The sequence below is a fragment of the Sarcophilus harrisii genome, chromosome 1 (assembly GCF_902635505.1).
Source record: "Sarcophilus harrisii chromosome 1, mSarHar1.11, whole genome shotgun sequence".
Classification (NCBI taxonomy): Eukaryota; Metazoa; Chordata; class Mammalia; order Dasyuromorphia; family Dasyuridae; genus Sarcophilus; species Sarcophilus harrisii.
This window is the reverse complement of record NC_045426.1, coordinates 287778385-287797470: the sequence shown is the minus strand read 5'-3', so window position 1 is coordinate 287797470 and position 19086 is coordinate 287778385. Positions and strand designations below refer to the sequence as shown.

The following is a 19086-nucleotide window of genomic DNA, read 5'->3' as shown; positions in this document are numbered from 1 at the left end:
TATTTAACCTTGTTGAATTTCATCTTATCATATTTAGATCCCAAAACCCCATGACAATCTTGAGCCCTGGGCTCAAAATTGTCATGGGGTTTTGGGATTCTTTCACCAATGTGTTTGTTAGCTATCCTTCCTTGTTTTAATAAATCAGGAAACTTGATAAGCATGCATATCATTTATACCTTTATCCAAGTCATTGATAAAAAATACTAAATAGCAGAGGATCAAGCACAGATGTATTCCTAGGTGCAATGCACTAGTGATATGCTGCCATGTTAACCCAAAATCATTTGTTGTGCCACAGTTCCCTTTTAATGTCCTGATCCAGTTTCCCTAATTGTCCTACCTCACTTACTCTGCCTCAGACTATAACCATTCCCTCAATCATTAGAATGTTTGATAGGATAAAGGTTTTATATCTTAGACATCATTAGAATATCAGGAGCCTCTCCCCATCTCCAGTACTTCCCTTCATCATATCATCTCCATCCTAGGTGTCTCCCCATATTAGGTCATCCCCATCCCAAGTGCCTCTCCCCATTGTTACCCTATAAAAGACTCTTCGTATCCGACATTTATTGCTGGATTCTTGGAGACAATAGTCTCATTCAGCCCTGGGACCAAATCAAATAAAATATTAAAAATTCTCTAATTTCTCCCTTTCAAATAAAATATTAAAAACTCTCTAATTTCTATCTTGCCTCACTTTTTCCAGCATTATACATTGACAATTTAGCTAACTTTGGTCTTATCATGCAACCATCTCTGAATTCATCAAATTGTGTTATCATCTAATTCATATCTTTACATGTTCTCCATAAAAATAGTATGAGATAGTTTTTTAGATGCTTCACTAAATCTCAGTAAAATATACTCATCTACCAAGTTTAGTGTTCCTGTCAAAATATGAAACTGAGTTGTATGTGGCATCATCTATTTATAGATTCTTTGTAAATATGGCATCCTTTTAAAGATGTTCATTAATTATTAATTGTAGAATTTTCTAGCAATCAAAATCAAGCACAATGGACTATAATTAGCAGGTTTTATTCTTTTTTATTTTTTGGAAATTAAAATATTTTTCTTTCTTAAATCTTGAGGTGGTTTTCTGCTTTTCCTATGATCTTTAAACATTACTGACCATGACATAGCAATTTTATCTGCCAATCTTGGGCTCCTAAAGTTGAAAAGAACTTTAAAGTCTACCTTGTCCTTAAAAAGATCTTAGCAGATCCAACCATAGAAGTTTCATTTAACTTAGGATCAGAGATTTAGAAAGAAAAGAAAGCTTATAGGTCATCTAATCGTATCTTCTCATTTTACAAATGAGGAAACTAAGACCTAGCCAAGAGAGAGTGGTGCAGTAAAAAGAAGGGCAGCTAGATGTAACAGTAGATAGGGTGCTGTGCCTAAAGTCAGGAAGATTCATCTTCCTGAGTTCAAGTCTGGCTTCAGATACTTATAGGTCCAACCCTGGGAAAGTCATTTAAGTCTATTTGCCTTAGTTTCCTCCTCTGTAAAATGAGCTGAAGAAAGAAGTAACAAACCACTTCAGTATCTTTGTCAGGAAAATCTCAAATGAGGTTATAAAGAGTCAGATAAGAATGGAAAAAATGACTCAACAATCAACAAGTGGGGAAAGGACTTAATTTAAAGAGTGACCTGAGTTTCAGTCCTGTCTCTTTTACTTAATACTTCACATTTCTGGGATTCAATTTCCGGTAAAATGAAAGGGTTGGGCTTGATGACGTCTCTTCCAGCTATAAATATTTGACCTTCAGATTCCATACAGAGGAACTTATCCGTTGTGACACAAATAAGTGGCAAAAGTGAGATTTGAACCTGGATCCTTTATTACTCTTCCTAGCATTGCACTAACCACGTCACCATTTATGTGCTTGTCATGCTTGCTTTGTCTTACTTTAGTCCATTTTCTATGTGCCATGCAGTGATACATGTTAAATGGGTATTCTATATTTCTTCTGAGAATCCTGATTAATCTCTCAAAGCAGAGAAAATGATGTAAGAATAGAAACTCAGGAAAGGTGGAGGTATACATAGTTGGAATTATTTGGCCAGAAGGATAACAGACACTCTCTGACCAATCCCTTTATAGGGAACAAAAGTTAATTTCTTAAATAAATTCTGAGAAAGGCATCTTTGAAGAAGAATTCATGATTATCTCTACAGAGTGGTAATAGAGATGAAGAATGAGATATGCATTCTTAGTTAGACCAAATAGGCTGATTTGTTTTCCTGGATTATACATATTTGTTAAAAGGGAAGGCAATAAGTGGGCAGTGACAGCTACATAAACAAAAGAACATTAATAAAACATTTAGAAATGCACAGAATAAAACTTGAAAGTGCATATGAGCCACCATACAATTTTGATACCACCTTAATTATTATGTATATAATACACACACATATAGTGTAATATATATGTATTACATGCAAATTTTGCTATGATTAAGTCATTTCATTCATATCCAACTCTTCATGATCGCATCTGGGGTTTTCTGGCAGAGATATTAGGGTGTTTTGGTATTTCTTTCTCCAGTTCTGAGGCTATTTTTGAATTTAGGAAGAGGTGTCTTGTTGATTCCTAGCCCAGTGCTCTTTCCAATGTGCCATCTCGCTGCTCACTATGTATATTTAGGATTTAAAACAAGTGACAAAGTTTCTGAAGTACCTTGTATAATTCAAACACCCCTCCCCCCAAAAACAAACCACATGTAACAGAAGCTCACTATTTCTTATTTTTAACCTCTTATTCTTGGTATATTGAAATTTTTGCATTTTTTTTCAATTTTCAATAGCATTTTATTTTTCCAGATACATGTAAAGATACACGTTTTCAACATTCATTTTTATAAGATTTTGCGTTCCAAATTTTTCTCCCTCCCTCTTTTACCTTCCTGCCCCAAAATAGTAAGTAATCTGATCTAGGTTAAATAAATATGTTGCATTTGTTAATGATTAAATTCACAATTAAAAAATAAGGAATTAATAATTGAGGTCATTGAATCTAATTCCCTCATTTTACAAATGAGAGAACTGAGACCCTAATAGCTTAAATGACCTGTCCAAGTCACTCAGCTAGTTTTAAAACCCCTAAGGAAAAATTCAGACGCATCTTCCCGAATCCAAGTCAACCTTTTGTTATTATATGTTTACACCAATATGGCTCTCTGAATAAAACTATGACAAACACTATCTCCAGCAGCTCTCTAAACATTTTTTCCCCCTCTGTGGATAGGGCATGATCCTATGTAGAGACCATATCTTCTGATACAAAACTTTGTAGACTCTATGATAAGACAGAATAAATAATTACTTTAAATTCTAGCTGTAAATCTTCCATAAACCTGACCTTGAACAAGTCTACTAGTCTCTTAGGATCACAGGATTGATAGCTGGAAAATACCTTAGAATTTTCTAGTCTAAAGTGATAATTAAATTAATAATTATAATTATAATATAATTATAATTATTAATTATATTATAATTATAATTATATTATAATTAATAATTATAATTATAATATAATTATAATTATAATATAATTAAAGTGATACTCAGTATTGAATGATTTACCCAGTACCACAAAGGTATCACAGAATTTGAGTTAGAATAGACCCGAGGCAATCCAGTTCAACCCGTACCTGAACAAAAATCTTTTCTATAATGTATCTATCTGAAAAAGTGGGTCAGCCTTGGCCTGAAGACCTCTGACTCATTTTTGGAGGCTACCAGAACATGGCACAGTTCTAATTTTTATTAGGTTACTCTCTGCATGAATGAATTTGAGAGATTAGGAGAAGAAATGATAAATGGGGAAAAGTCTTGGAGCAAATGAAACAAGTTAAAACCCAGGAGAAAGGTTGGCCTTGGTAAAGAAAAGTAACATCTTTCAGAGGCAAAAATAAAGAAGGAAAGGGTGAATGAAGAGTTATGGGTTTTTGAAGAGTGGACTCATGGCAGCATGATGAGATGTCCTTGAAAAAAATCTGATGGCTTTAAAGGCTGAAAATTTAAAATCATACAAAATATATGCAATAGCAGAATATGATAGCAAAAACTGAACAAAAAAGGTCAAAGGATATGAACAATTTTTAAATGAAGAAATTAAAGCCATTTACAGTCATACCAAAAAATGTCCTAAATCACTATTGACTAGAGAAATGCAAGCTGAAATAACTCTAAAGTATTGCTTATATCTGTCAGATTGACTAAGATGAATGTTAAAGGGGATGTGGGAAAATTGGGACACTAATACATTGCTGGTGGAATTGTGAGCTGATCCAGTCATTTTGGGTAGCAATTTGGAACTATGCCCCAAAACTGTGCATAGCCTTTAATCCAGCAGTGTCTCTACTGGGTCTGTATTCCAAAGAAATAATGAGAGAAAAAGATCCACATGTACAAAAATGTTTGTAGAAGCTCTTTTTATGGTGGCAAAGAATTGGAAAATGAGTGAATGCTCATCAATTGGGGAATGGCTGAATAAATTATGATATATAAATGTGAGAGAATATTATTGTTCTATAGTATGGTATCTATGAATGTAATGGAATATTATTATTCTATAAGAAAAGATGAACAGGCTGATTTCAGAAAAGCTTGGAAAAGACTTACATGTAATAATGCTGAGTGAAGTGAGCAGAACCAGGAGAACATTGTAGACAGTAACAAGATTATGTGGTGATTAATTATGATACATTGATACAAGATAATGCCAATAGACTTGGGACAGCAAATGCCATCTGTATCCAAAGAAAGAACTATGGAAAGTGAATGCACATTGAACCATATTATTTTCACCATTTGGGTTTTTTTGTTGTTGTTTTTCCTTTCTTGTGATTTTTTTTTCCCACAAAATGACTAATAGGGAAATTGCTTAAAATGATTGTACATATATAACCTATATCAGATTGCTTGCTGTCTGGGGGAAAGGCAAGCTTGTAAAGAGAGGGAGGAAGAAAAATTTAGAACACAAAGTTTTACAAAAATTAATATTGAAAACTATCTTTACATATATTTAGAAAAATAAAACCCTATTAAAAGTTTTTTAAAAGAATGAAAAAATAAATGTTCAAAACTATCTTTACATGTAATTGGAAAAATAATATACTATTGGATTCAGAAAAAAGATAATTAATTTTTTCTTGGGCTGCATTTAAAGAAGCATACTATACAAGACTAGACAGATGATGGTCCTGATGTTAATCTGTGTTGGCAATATGATACTCTATATGTGGTCTTGAGAAGGGCAAAAAATGGCAGGAAAATCACCTGAGTAGTACTAGACAATATGCTTCTCTAAAATCCTTGAGCCTTACTTTCATCATCTGCAAAATGAGGCAATATATTATGAGCCTATAAACAACTTATTCTATGTTTGAATGCATGACATTCCCTCCCCCCATGTAAAATCATTCATCACAATAAAAATGATGAATAGCCAGTCACCTTCTACTACAATGACCCTATATTTGAAAATAGTTCATAGTTAATCATCTCAGCCAGCACTATCAACAACCTTTCTTTTCTTAAAAACTAAATAGTTCAAATTCCATTTACCTTTTCCTCACACGACCTACTTTCTTTGCTTTATGTCATTTTTTTACTTTCTCTGCCCCAAATCCTTTCTAACTTTCACACAGGATTCTTCAGCCACCCCTGCATGTTATTACTAAGGAAAAAGCAAGGATAGAGACTGAATTGGTATAGAATCCTACAATTGAGGGGACTCCCTCCCTCTACTAATGCAAGTCATTCCCTTTGCTGTAACCCTTCCTAGGACACTGATAACTCACTCCCAAAAGGAAGGATATGAAACTGGGTTGTTTTGATTTTGAGGTGGGCTGCCAGTATGCCATGTTGTCTCTGAGAATAAAGAAAATGTGTAAGTGTGTATGTGTGTGGCAGAGATCAAGATTTATCTGTGAGATTAGACCATGCATTGAAATCCAAGAAAAATTATAGAAGCAAATCAACAGAAAAGGAATCTAATTTTGATGATCCTTTGTGATGTGTGTACTATACTTCTCTCTTCAGTGAGAATCTGTGTGATGAAAAGAAAAAAGAGGATAGGTAGAGTACAGAGAATTTCCTTGACCTAATCATAAAACTACATTGTGCATGTAGTACATGTTGATAATTTCAAAGAATTATATAATAACAGAGCCAGAAGGGACTTGAGAGAGCATTTAATACAATCTATACTCAAAGCACAAATCTCATTACAACATAACTCAACAAAATAATCCAGTCTTAGCTTGATGGCTTTCAAAGATGGAAACCCACACTACTCTCTCCCTATAAGGCAAAAATCAATTTTTTTTTGCTTATTTAAAATTTATTCTTTTTACTTTTTAATAGCATTTCATTTTTACAAATATATATATATTTCAACATTCATTTTTGTAAGACTGTGTTCTAAATTTTTCTTTCTTCTTCCCTTACTTATCCCCTCCCCAAAACAGCAATCTGATACAGAAAACCATTCCATTTTTAGACAGATCTAAATGTGAGGAAATTTTTTTTCTCTTGCGTTGGGTTTAAATCTGTCTCCCTACCCTTTGGTCTGGGTTCTATCCTCTAAGGCTCAGCTTCTTGGAGCAGGGACTGTTACCCTTCCCTTTCTTTGTATCACTAATACTTGAGGCATTTAAAGACTTGTTGACTAAGTCAAGAAGGTAAGCATTTAATAACCTGTCTTATACTATTTTCTAATTTTCTCCAATTAAACTGGGAAGTTTCTTCAGTAGAGGAGTTGGTTTTTTTCCCCTCACACTTCTTTTGTATCCTCCAAAGTACCCAGTACAGTTCTGGCCCATAGGAATTGCTCAATAAATACTTGAATGAATTGAATTCAAGTATTCTGGTGAGTTGTTAGAGATAGCTATTTAACTCTTCCCCTTACAAAACTACAGCTCATAATATCATTTTCAAGCCAGATTTCCTTTTTCAGCAGAATCTGATCTGAGTTGTTTATGGAACTAAGGATTTAGTCCCACCACCCCCATTGTCTAGCCCATCTACAATGCCCTATGACACATACTATCCAGCAGGGCTAGCTTGCTTTCTTTGGCTATGATTAGATTTTTTTGGTGTACTCTCTAGAATACTTAGATAGCCACCATACTTCAATTCATTTGTGTAGTGTATTCTTGATAAGTGACCACTGGAAAAGAGCTTCTTTTATGTCAAGAAAAGCATATTTCCTTTTCCTTTTCACACATGTTAACCCCCTCAGAATTCATTCTATGATAGAGTTGTAAATCAAAGATTTGATTTCAAAAGGACCCTAGAGATTATCTAATCCAACTCACATAAGCAAGGAGAAAACCTAGGATTTGAACCCAGATCCTCTAAACTTGAATTCAGAATTCTTTCTACTATACCATGATGGCTCCTCCAAAGTCAATTTCCATTTTGACATCTTCCAAAGAAAAGTCCAGATGCATTGGTAGTATAGAAGTTCTATTGTTTTAAATATTGCTTTAGTATATGGGTACTGAAAATCTGTTTTGCTCTAGAAAGATATTTACTATATTGAGATTGAACTCTGTACCTCAGATTTCACGACCAGAAAATATGTAATGGCCAAAAATACTCTCCAAGGTAAAGAGTTTTTACTCTAAAATTCCTTGGTTTTAACTTTAGTATTTTTAGATGCTATGTCTATTTCTTTGGGAAACTAGGTGCTGAATCTAGCATGTTTCTTTATTTAGCTATTCTAGAATTTCTAAAAATGTATTTCTAAAAAGCATACCAGAAGTACCAAGACATAGTGAATAAAATACATGACTGGAATCCCCAAAGTCTACCTTGTTTGGATTCCAGCTTTGACATATCCTAACTCTTTGATTTTGGATGTGTTACTGAACTAAATTCAATTTAAGATCCTTCCTCTGTAAAATGGGAATAATATCTGAAGTACAAACAAAGTTGTTCTAAGACTCAAAGGAAACCAACTTTTTTAAAGTCTAAAAACAAGTTAGTGAAAATGTTAAATAGCTTAAAATGTATTTTAAAAATATATCTTCAGATCACAGAGCTTGGAGGGTATAAACCCAAACTTTTCCTTTTTCATATGAGGAAACTTAAGTCCAGAGTTTAAGTAACTTGTTCAAGATGTCTCAGTAAATAGGAGAATCAGTATTTGAACTCAGCTCACTAATGCCAAATACAACATTCTTTTCACTATGTTCCCAGTACCTTTCTCTATGATTTCAAAACTTTATTTTGTATATTTCTGACACACTTATCAAGGTTTACTGAGTATAAATCTTATTTTCCTCGTATCCTCTAATAGGTTTTAAGTTCTAAGAGAGACAGAACTGAGTCTTACCTAAACTTTGCACATCCCCTTCAACTAATTCAGTGTGCTATATATATTAAGTGCTTATTAAAGTGGTTTAATGAATTGAACTTATATATGCTAATGAATGCTAATTCTTTCAAAGTAGACATCTCATGAAGCTATATTACTCATTTTGACTCATACATTTAAGAGCTGTCTTCAAAACATAATTCACATATCTTTAATGATGCCAAAATCTTCATATTTTGAAGACTGATTTGATTTTTAAAAATAGTCACAAATCATTTGGAAATAGTTTTAATGAATATCATTGGTAATTAAATTGTTAAAAATTAAATTGGAAGGAGACAAAAATAAGTAATAGTCTTCTCCCCGATTTTTCCATAAACTCACTCTGAATGCAATTTCAAAAGAAATTTGCAGAATGTTTTAAGAACAACAGCATTATTAGAATTACTATGAAACTTTTTAAGGCATCTACTTTGAAGCATAGCTTTTATTATATAATAAGATTATATTATATTTTATTATAGCTTGGAAAGGGACAGGGAAAGAGAGAGGCAAAAAGAGAGAGAGAGAAAGAGACATATTAATATCTCATTTGATCCTTACAACAACCCTGTGAAGTTGGTGTTTTTATTGGTCCCATTCTACAGATGAGAAGACCAAGGCTGACTGAAGTTAACAACAAATTGTTAATTACAAAAAACACCAATTGTTTGAGGTGGAATTTGTCCTCACATTTCATCTCTCCATCCAATGATCTATTTACTACACAGAAGGAAGTATATACCAACTTAAATCTGGATGTGATTCAACTTTCTTATCCCTCAAAAACATGGATCCTCAGGGCTGGAAGTCAAAGGTTTGACAAATCACTTTGTTCTAATCAAACTGGTGAGATTTCTATCACCCACTGAATTTCAGCTCCTTTACAAAGTAAAGATACTAATGGCTGCAGTAAGGTTCCCCTTTGATTCTGTCTTTTAAAAGATGATGCAGACTTCTGGAGTTCTATTGCTCTCACTGAACTGCTAATATTACTTTTGTACAAAATACCCACATCAAATCATTGCCTAAGTTCCATTGAGGAGTGAGTACACTGACATTTTATAGCACCACATATCCTATAGTTTTCCTATGTAACTTTTAGAAATGCATAATTTTCAATTAAGAACCATTCGCTATGTGCCACTGTGAAGGATAAAAGAGGGTCCTTATCCTCAAAGATGATGAAGAAAGGATATAAATGTCATACTATGATCCTATGGCTTCTGCTAATAAGACTGTTATCCAAAGAGGGAGGGGAAGAACGACCTATTCTGAAATAAGTGATGGTAGTGTTGTTGAGTCCTTGAAGCCATGTCTGATTTTCCATGATCCCATTTGGGGTTTTCTTGATAATGGAGTAGTTTGCTATTTCTTTCTCCAGCTTACTTTACAAATGAAGAAACTGAGTCAAACAGGGTTTTGTTTTTCTTCCTTTCCATGGGAGGGAATAAAAAAATCTCTCAATAATGATGACTGTTGGAGGAGATTTGAGAAAACTGGGACAATTTTGGACATACGTTGTTGGTGGAGAATGCTCTAGAGCAATTTGGAACTATGCCCAAAGGGCTATGAAACTGTGCATACCCTTTGATCCAGTAGTGTCTCCAGTGGGCCTGTATTCCAAAGAGATCATAACGGAGGAAAAGGGACCCACAAGTGCAAAAATGTTTTTGGCAGCCCTTTTTGTAGTGACAAGAAACTAGAAACTGAGTGGATCTTTGCTCATCATTTGAAGAGTAGGTGAAAAAGTTATGGTATGTGAATGTTATAGAATATTATTGTTCTATAAGAAATGGTCAGCAGGATGATTTCAGGTCAGTTTGGAGAGATTTACATGAACTGATGCTAAGTGAAGTGAACAGAATCAGGAGATCATTGTACACAGCAACAGCAAGATTATAGAGTGATATCTGCTATCTGATGAGTGATTATAGAGTGATATCTGATGGGCATGGTTCTCTTCAACAATAAGATGATTCAGGCCAATTCCAATGGTCTTGTGATAAAGAGAGCCAACTGCCCCAGAGAGAGAACTATGGGAACTGAGTGTGTATCACAACATAGTATTTTTACTTTTTGTTGCTGTTTGCTTGCATTTTGTTTTTCTCTTTTTTTCCTTTTTGATTTGATTTTTCTTGTGCAGCATGATAATTGTGAAGAATTGCACATGTTTAACATTAACAGAACTACCTGCCATCTAGGGGAGGGGGTGAGGAGAAGGGAGGGAAAAATTTGGAACACTAGGTTTTGCAAGGATGAATGTTGAAAATTATCTATGCATATTTTGAAAATAAAACTTTAATAATAATTTAAAAAATAAAATTCCACAGAAATAAAAAAAACAAATAAATCTTTGATAACTGAAAAGAATGTAAATGCTTTTTTAAAAGGGCAAACCCAGAAGATTGGTATCTCTACTTCCTGCAAATATATGAAAGAACTATATATGAGTAAATATGGATAGTTGGACAGTGAATGGAAAGGAATGTTAAAGGGAGAGGACAAATTAGAGATTGATATAATTAAAGTTGTCTAGTTCAATCAGAAATGATTATGTAATTTTTCTTCATTAGTGAAGACCATAAAATTAGCTATTAAAATTAAAAGGTAAAAATAAATGCTGTGATAATTCTCTGAACTGAAGTTTTCTTTAAGAATACTATCTTGTACTTAAAATAAGAGAAGTGGAGGGTCCCAAACTTGGTAACTGAATGATTATTATTTTGTGTCAGGTATTTCTAGTTGCATCCAAATCTTTGTGATCCCATTTGGGGTTTCCTTGGCGAAGATACTGGAGTGCTTTATTTCTTTCTCTAGCTCCTTTTATAGATGAGGAAACTGAGGCAGAGTGAAGTGACTTGCCCAGAATCACTATGTTAGAGTTTTGAATTCAGTAAGATGGGTCTTTCTGATTTCAGGCTCCTTGCTCTATTCATTGTGCCACCCAGCTGCTTCTAATGAATGATAAGCTCAATGCAAATCAATAATTTACACCTTAAATTTCTACCAAAACTTGCCAAATTACAACAGAGTTGTGGTATTTACTTTTGTGAATAACTTTGAGCTGTTTGGTAAAAGTGATCTAGAAAAATAAACAAAGCATAATAGATTTTAAAAAATTAGAGACTATTTTAATATAACCGAATCTCATATTATAATTATAACAGAAGCATCAAATGCTACTACTGAAGAATTATGAAATACACAATTGCCTTCACCAGGAGTTTACAGGGAAGTAGATTTTATAATTTATTTTCTTGGAAAAAAAATAACAAAAGCGACAGCAAACCAAAGGAACAGATGGCCTAGTTCACAAGTAGAACCAATATAGGCTGTTAATCAATCTGAACTGAAAGGGAGAATTAGAAAAGGCTGTTAATTTAAGCCTGTTTTTGTTTTTTTTTGTTTTGTTTTGTTTTTTTTGTTGTTTTGTTTTTTGGTAGCTGGATGACCAGATAAACCAACCCTGAAAGAGATCTGGGTTCAGATCAGATGGTGACATGATGTATAAATGAATTCTAACTGCTTCTGGTAGACTGAGAATAGCAGAAATAAAGGCCTTCCAAGTTTTGTTAAATCATTTGCTACAAAAACACCTTCAGGATTTTATATTTTAAATAGTAACATGAAACTGAGGCTATGCTGGAAAAATCTTCACAAGAGACAGAATTTTCAAGTTTTGTAAAAAATTGTAAAAAATACAAGTAGAAACAACATGGAAATGAGATTTAAAATGTAGATATTTTTATCACTTTCTCAGTTGCATGATGGGGCACCCTCTTACTAATAGTTTTATTTACAAGGAAAACAAGGTTGGGAAGCTGGCATATATTTGGCTTCTATTCAAATAGTTTCCTCACTTCCTTGTATATATGATGCTTGGTGCCTAATGTGATGAATAAACCAATCAATGCAGAATGGAGAGGTGAAAAATACACAAACATTTCCTCCTGAAAAGTACTTATTTAAGAAATTCTTTAAAATTCAACTTCCTGGATACTTTTTGTTGCTCAATTTCAGTCATGTCTGATTCTATGATGCCATTTGAGGTGTTTTTTAAAAATTTATTTAATATTTTCACTCAGTTATATTCAAAGCAGTTTTTTCATTTTTTAAAAAGATTTTTGAATTCAAGGTTCTCTCCCTTATGCCCACCTACAATTAAGAAACCACATGTGAAGTTAGATAAAACATTTTCATAAAAGTCAAGTTTTAAAGAAAATATAGATCTCCCACTCTGATGAAAATAAAAACCCTCAAAAAAATAAAGAGAGAGATAAATTTAAAAAATGCTTTGATCTGTATTTAGACTTGATTATTTCCCTTTCTGGGTATGGATAGACTTTTTTTTTTTTTTTTTTTTATCATAAGTCCTTCAGAGTAGTTGTGGATGATTGTACTACTGAGAATAACACAGTAATTCAATAGATTGATATCATCCCAGAACAATGCTATCAATTTGTAAACAGTATATTTCAATTTGTTCATGGTGGACTTTCCAGGTTTTTTTTTTGTTTTGTTTTGTTTTTTTTAAGCAAAGATAGTGGAGTGATTTACCAGTTCCTTCTTCAGCTCTTTTTATAGCTTAGGAAACAGAGGCAAACAGGTAAGTGACTGAATTTGAACTGAAGTATTCTTTCACTTACTCCATCCACTTTGCCACCAAGCTTTTCCTCTAGACCGTTTTTCAAAATGCCAAAGCTCAATTACCAAATAGTAGTATGTCTCTGGAAATTAATGAGGTCTTTACAAGACTAATTATAATAGGAGTTTATAAAAATGTTTCTTTGCCATAGAAACTGTTGCACAGAATTGAAACTGTCCATACTTTCTTTTGAAAAGAGTTAATAAGCCAGAGTGAGCAGAACAGCAAAGAAGTAATAGGGAGCCTGGCTTCTAGTTGAGGTTCTGCCATTAACTAGTTATATGTGACCTCGGAAAATTTCTTGCTTTCCTACTGTGACTTGCCAAGGGTCACACAGTTAGGAAGTGTTAAGTGTCTGAGGTCATATTTGAACTCAGTCCACCTAGCTGCCCCAGTTTTATCATTTTTAAAAACGCTGAGTTTGTAATAGTGAACTCTACATTTTCTTTCAGCTCCAATTTTTTAAGATTCTATCCTACAATAGTCAATAACTATTATAATATTTTTAATATTGGAATTAAAAAGAAACACTTTGCAAATGTTACTTGAAAAAACAAAAGCTCTGTTTTACTATCTACCAAGGAGAAAGAAATCAGCATTTATATAGCACCTACTAGGTGCCTGATACTGTGTTAAGTGCTTTTCACAGTTATCATCTCATTTGATCCTTACAACAATCTTGTGATATCAATTTTTTTTATCCCATTTACAGTTAAAGAAACTGAAATTAAAAGGGGTTGCCTAGGGTCACATATCAAGTACTTTCTGAGAATAAATTTGAATTCTGCTCTGACTCCAAGTTCACTGTTCTATTCATCAGTTGCAACCTGTGCGGAAGATGAAGCAGGGAGAAATGAGGGAAAGCTGGAAAGAGGAATCAGAAATTAGAATGGGTTTGGAAAATTTTAGGTGTTTCTTCTGTGTTGAAGAATAAGTATTAATATATTGGAAATAACTCCCCCTGTAAAATAATAATAGTGATAATGATATCAGTTCTTTTATTTGCATTTCTCACAAGTACTTCAAACATTAGTATCATCAGTTATTGGATAAGCAGTGGAGTAGGCAAATAGTTGCCTAAGACACATCATATAGAGATATGCAAATGAGACATTTAAAAATATTTTGAATACAAGAAAAATACAGATTCCATGGAATGGAATTCTTTCGCTACAACTCAAGTTGCATTTATAAGTTGTGTGATCCTGAAGTCACAGTGTCTTAGTTTTATCATATGTAAAAATCAAAGCACCCACTTTACAGATTGTTGTAGGGACCAAATGAGCCAACACATATAAGGCACTTTGAAAACCTTAAAATGATTTATAAATGCTAGCTATTCTTAATAGAAGTAGTACTAGCAATAAAACACTACCTATGATTTAAAGCATTTCCTTTGGGCTTGTAGTATCATAAAGAGGCAAAATGAAACAGTGGATAAAGAGCTTGCCTCAGAGCCAGTAAAACTTGGCTATATGATCCTGTATAAATCACTTAACCTCTTAATATCTGAGACAACAAAGATAGTAATTTATAGAGAAGGTGCCAATTTGCATGGATATAGGGAGTTTTCCCCTGAGAGTTTAATATGAACAGATCTTTTGAATATATTTATGGACTACTGAATATATACTGAATCTCTATATATGCATACAAACATCTACATAAAGAAAGAGGAGGACGGAGAAAAGAGATGGAAAGGAGGCAGAAATAGGGAGGGAGAAAGGGAGAGACAACTAATAGAAAAGAAAGAAGTGAGGAGAGAAAGAGAGAAAGAAAAAAGAGAAGAAAGTAGAGAAGGAGGAAAGGAGAAAATAAATGTCAATATAACTAGAACTAAAGGGAACCTTAAAGGTCATCTAATCCAACCTCTTTATTTTACAGATGAGAATTGAAGCCCAGGGAGGTTAATCTATTTGTCCAAAGTCATATAGATACCATATAGCAGAAAGTTGGAGAGAAAACAAAGGTTTAGAGCAAGCAGTTTATTGTGGAAGCCTGGTATTTTATAGAAAATCTCCTTTTGACACTCCAAACAAAAAACAAAAACAAAAACAAAACAAAAAACAAAAAACAAAAAAACCGCAAACCTTGTAAACCCAAAGAAAAACTTTATTATGCAGAAATTACAGGAGCAGATATTTTTGTACTAGAAATGGATTAAGTCAATACTCCTCTTTTGACAGATGAATAAACTGAGGCCTAGAGAATGTGACTTGTTTTATTTTCATGATTTAGAATAACTGAAACCATCCAGTTCTTTCATCTATATCTCCCTCTTCTCTCAAGTACTTCAAACATCACTATCATCAAAAACTGGATAAGCAACAGTTGACTAAGCAAACAGCTTCTTCCTAGGACATAGCATATAGAGTTATGCAAAAAAAAAAAAAAAAAAAAAAAAAGGCGGGGGGGGAACATTTAAAAATATTTTGAATATAAGTAAGTAAAATACAGGTTATGTGGAATGGAATTCTTTTGCTACAAATCACATTGCATGTTATACTAAAAGTTCAAATCCTTGACAATAATGCACAGGAGCACAATTTTAAAATCTTGCCTAAGGGTACACAAATATCTTGTCCCAGCTCTGCCTGAACTCAAAACTTTTCTGTGGAATAGTGGAAAGAAAACTGTGCCAGGAGTCAGAAGATTTGGGAATGTAGTAGAAAGAAGATTAGAATGGGAGCCAGTAGACCTGGGTTAAAATTTCAGTTTGATCAGTTAGTATCCATGAGATTTCAAGCAATTTACAATATCTCTGGGTCTTTGTTTCCTCATCTGTAAAATGAAGATAAAAAGCCTAAATGTGCGAACCCTACAATCACAGAGCTATATGGCAGTTAAATGAGACACTATTTAACAAAGTTGTAAAAGTACAACAAAAATATAAGGTAGCATTAGCATTTTTAAATTAAATACCATTAGAGTTTATCTCAAATTCCTAGCATTGTCATCAAACAATAAGTCTTTAAGCGCCAACTATATGCCACTACAAAACAAAATTAAATACAGCATGTACACATGAAAATATGCATGAATTAATTTCATGAAGCCTCTTTACTGTAAAGAAATAGTTTAAGAAATATAGAAAATTTAATAAGCTTTGAAGCTTAATAAATATTCATGAAATAGAACTCCCTAGATGAGAAAACTTCAGAAGAGAGAGGGTAAGTTACATTCTCAAAGAGCTAATAATAAGCATCAGGGTAGACTTAAAACCAATCTTTTGAACCCTAATCTGACATATATATTCCACTGTGCCACAATCTCCATCAAGTAAGACCTGTTATAATACTTAAGCCTTTTATTTGTTATTTCTTTTTCTCCCAATAAAGTTCATTGTAAATCATATGATATTACTTATACAGATTACAAATGGACCACCTCCTTCTTACAAGGACTCCTTCAGGTTAGGAAATATTCATATTCTCCCTCTCCCTCTCCCTCTCCTCTCTCTCCTCCCTCTCCCTCTCCCTCTCCTCTCTCTCCTCCCTCTCCCTCCTCTCCCTCTCCTTCTTCCTCTCCTCCCTCTCCCTCTCCCTCTCCCTCTCCCTCTTCCTCTCCTCCCTCTCCCTCTCCCTCTCCCTCTCTCTCCTGAGGCAATTAGGTTTAAGTGACTTGCACAGGGTCACACAACTAGGAAATGTTAAGTCTCTGAGGTAACATTTGAACTCAGTTCCTTCTGACTTCAGGGTTTGTTGCTCTATCCACTTCGCCACCTAGCTGCCTCAAGAAATTCTCTTAATAAAACATTGACAGCCTTCTATTTTATCAAATTAAAGTTACAAAGAAATTTGCTTTTCCAGCTAACTGTAGAAAAAACTTGTTCTCGAATCCAAAAAGGAAGAGAGTTCTTTAGATTACTGCTTCTCAAAGAACGCCCCCCCCCAAAACAAACAAACAAACACCTTGAAACTTGGCCTCTACCTAAGAGAAGGCACTTTGGTTTTGGTAGCAGACTGTCATTGAGGGTTGTTCCTCCCTGATAGGAACTCACCAAATTCCCTGGGCCTCCAAAAGGCTGGATTTGCTGGGTTGTTTTCGTTTGGCGTGCAATACAGACTCCCTGTATTTTTACAGACTCCCTGCATAATTAATAACCATTACCTTATTCGGGGGATTTGATTCCAGTAGGTTCATTGAAAGAATTAATTCACCTATTCAAGCAACTTCTTCGGACGAGCTTTTTAATCAACTATGCCCTGTTGGCCGGTAGGATGAGAACTGGCAAATCTCATTTGCGTGGATATCTCATTAAACAGACCTTGCAGTTTTCTCCAATCAGCCGGGACAATAATCTCAAAACCATTTTTAGATACATTCCCTTCCCTTCCCTCATCCAGAAACTTTAAAGTATCATCCGAAAAGACGTGGGGGAGAGGGGGACTGGAGGGAGACATTTAGTAGATTGCAGTATTCTCTGTCATAACAGCAACACTGCACCTGTTCAATCCAGCTCTGGCTCCAGTAATGACCAAAGGAAAGACTCGAAACCTCTCCTGACATCCAAATCCTTCTAGTAAATTTCCAGGACCAAAGCATCCTCTAATACCAAACCCCAACTATGCCCCTGTTTTACTTCTGGTGTCTCTAAGGGGTATCTTCCGTTAAATGCACTCCCTCAACTCAACTCAGGTGTCACTGTGGTCCTCCTGTGGAGTGAGGAGGACTCAGGAATCCCGAGCCAAGAAAGCAATTGTTAGTCGCCGGCTGGAAAGTCTGTCTTCAAAGCTCCACCACGCTTCTAGAATTCTATCAAAGCCTCTTTCCTAGGTTTCCTACCTACAAAGCCAAGAGCAAAGAGCCCTCGGCAGAATACAAATGGGCTGGAGTTGAAGAGAAAAGGGACCAGGTTTGGGGGGTGGGGATGGGGGTGGAACGAAGAAACCTTTATCCCCCGACAGCCCAGGGCCCTGAAAAAGGGAAGGAGAAGGAAGTAGAGAACAGCGCGGGCGGGAAGGAAAGAAAACTAGTCTCTTACCTTGGGGTAGGATCTCAGGGCCTGCGCTCCCCAGACCAGTTGCGCCACAGTCTGTTAGTTCCGGGGATGTTGCTGTTGTTGTTGCTGCTGCTGCTGCTGCGGTGGTGGCTCCTCTTGGACTGAGAAGCAGCTGGACTGATAAGAGGAAGTAGAGAGAGGAGAAGCTGACGAGCTGCAGGCTGGCCGGGACTGGAGGAAGTCGAGAAGAGGTGAGAAGGCGGATAGCAACGCCGACCGGAGCCTCAGAACAGCTGGGGCTGGAACTGGGAGTGAAGGGCTGAAGCTTTTCAGCTCTCTGTGCAAACTCTCTTAAAACTGTGTGTGTGTGCGTGCGTGCGTGTATGGAGGGAGTGGGGGGGGGGGGGGGGGGCGCGCGTCTCCAGTTCTTTTTCCTTCCTTTCCCAGTTGGTCACTGGGGCCAGAGAAGAGCCACCAATTGCCTGGTTTTGAAGCTGAGCAGCAAATACCATGCACCTCTCTTCCTAAGGCAATAAAGTCTCTTGTAACGTAGTCCTTTCCTCTTGTATTTCTTTCTCCACCTCCTCCTCCTAGTGCAGAGGGTTAGAGGAAGCGTGAAACAACTGACATCGCCCAGGAGTCGGAGGCTGAGGCTGAAGCTGAGGCTGAAGGCTCCGGCTCCGACTGCGGCTGCGGCTACGGCTGCCCGAGCGCAGTGCGCGAGAGCCGCAGAAAGACCAAACTAGCTGTTAGGCACTGGAGGCCCCGCCCGCTGGCGGCCAAGGCCCAGGCGCTTCCCCTTTTTTCTCCTCCCCCTTTCTCCATCTCTGCACACCCTGCAAGGAAGAGAGACCGGTTTGCAGCAACAACAGCAGTCTTGGGATCCGCCACTGTTGCTGCCTCCCAGAGTCAGTACGTGGGTGCTTAGACCACTTCACCCCTCCTCCCTGGCAGAGCGTAATCCTGAAAGATGAATAGGTTTCCACCTTCGGTGGCCTTAGATATTAACAGTGAGGGGGATAGGATGAAAATGAGTTAGAGGCTCTCTCCTGATTTAGGACACTTTTAAGAATCTAGGGTGGGTATACCAACCTCCTGGTTCCTCTTCCAGCTGTG

General features: G+C 35.6%; 1 protein-coding gene across 2 annotated transcripts in view; it reads right to left on the bottom strand.

Moving 5' to 3' along the window:
• Window positions 1–18781, bottom strand: part of PIP5K1B (phosphatidylinositol-4-phosphate 5-kinase type 1 beta) — a 341035-nt gene extending 322254 nt beyond the window's left edge. Inside the window, exon 1 of one of the 2 annotated variants that reach the window (XM_031943518.1) lies at window positions 18013–18781. The gene's annotated coding sequence lies outside the window, so the exon portion shown is untranslated. The remainder of the gene's footprint in view (window positions 1–18012) is intronic. The other variant, XM_031943523.1, reaches the window with a different exon arrangement.
• Window positions 18782–19086: the final 305 nt, after the last annotated feature.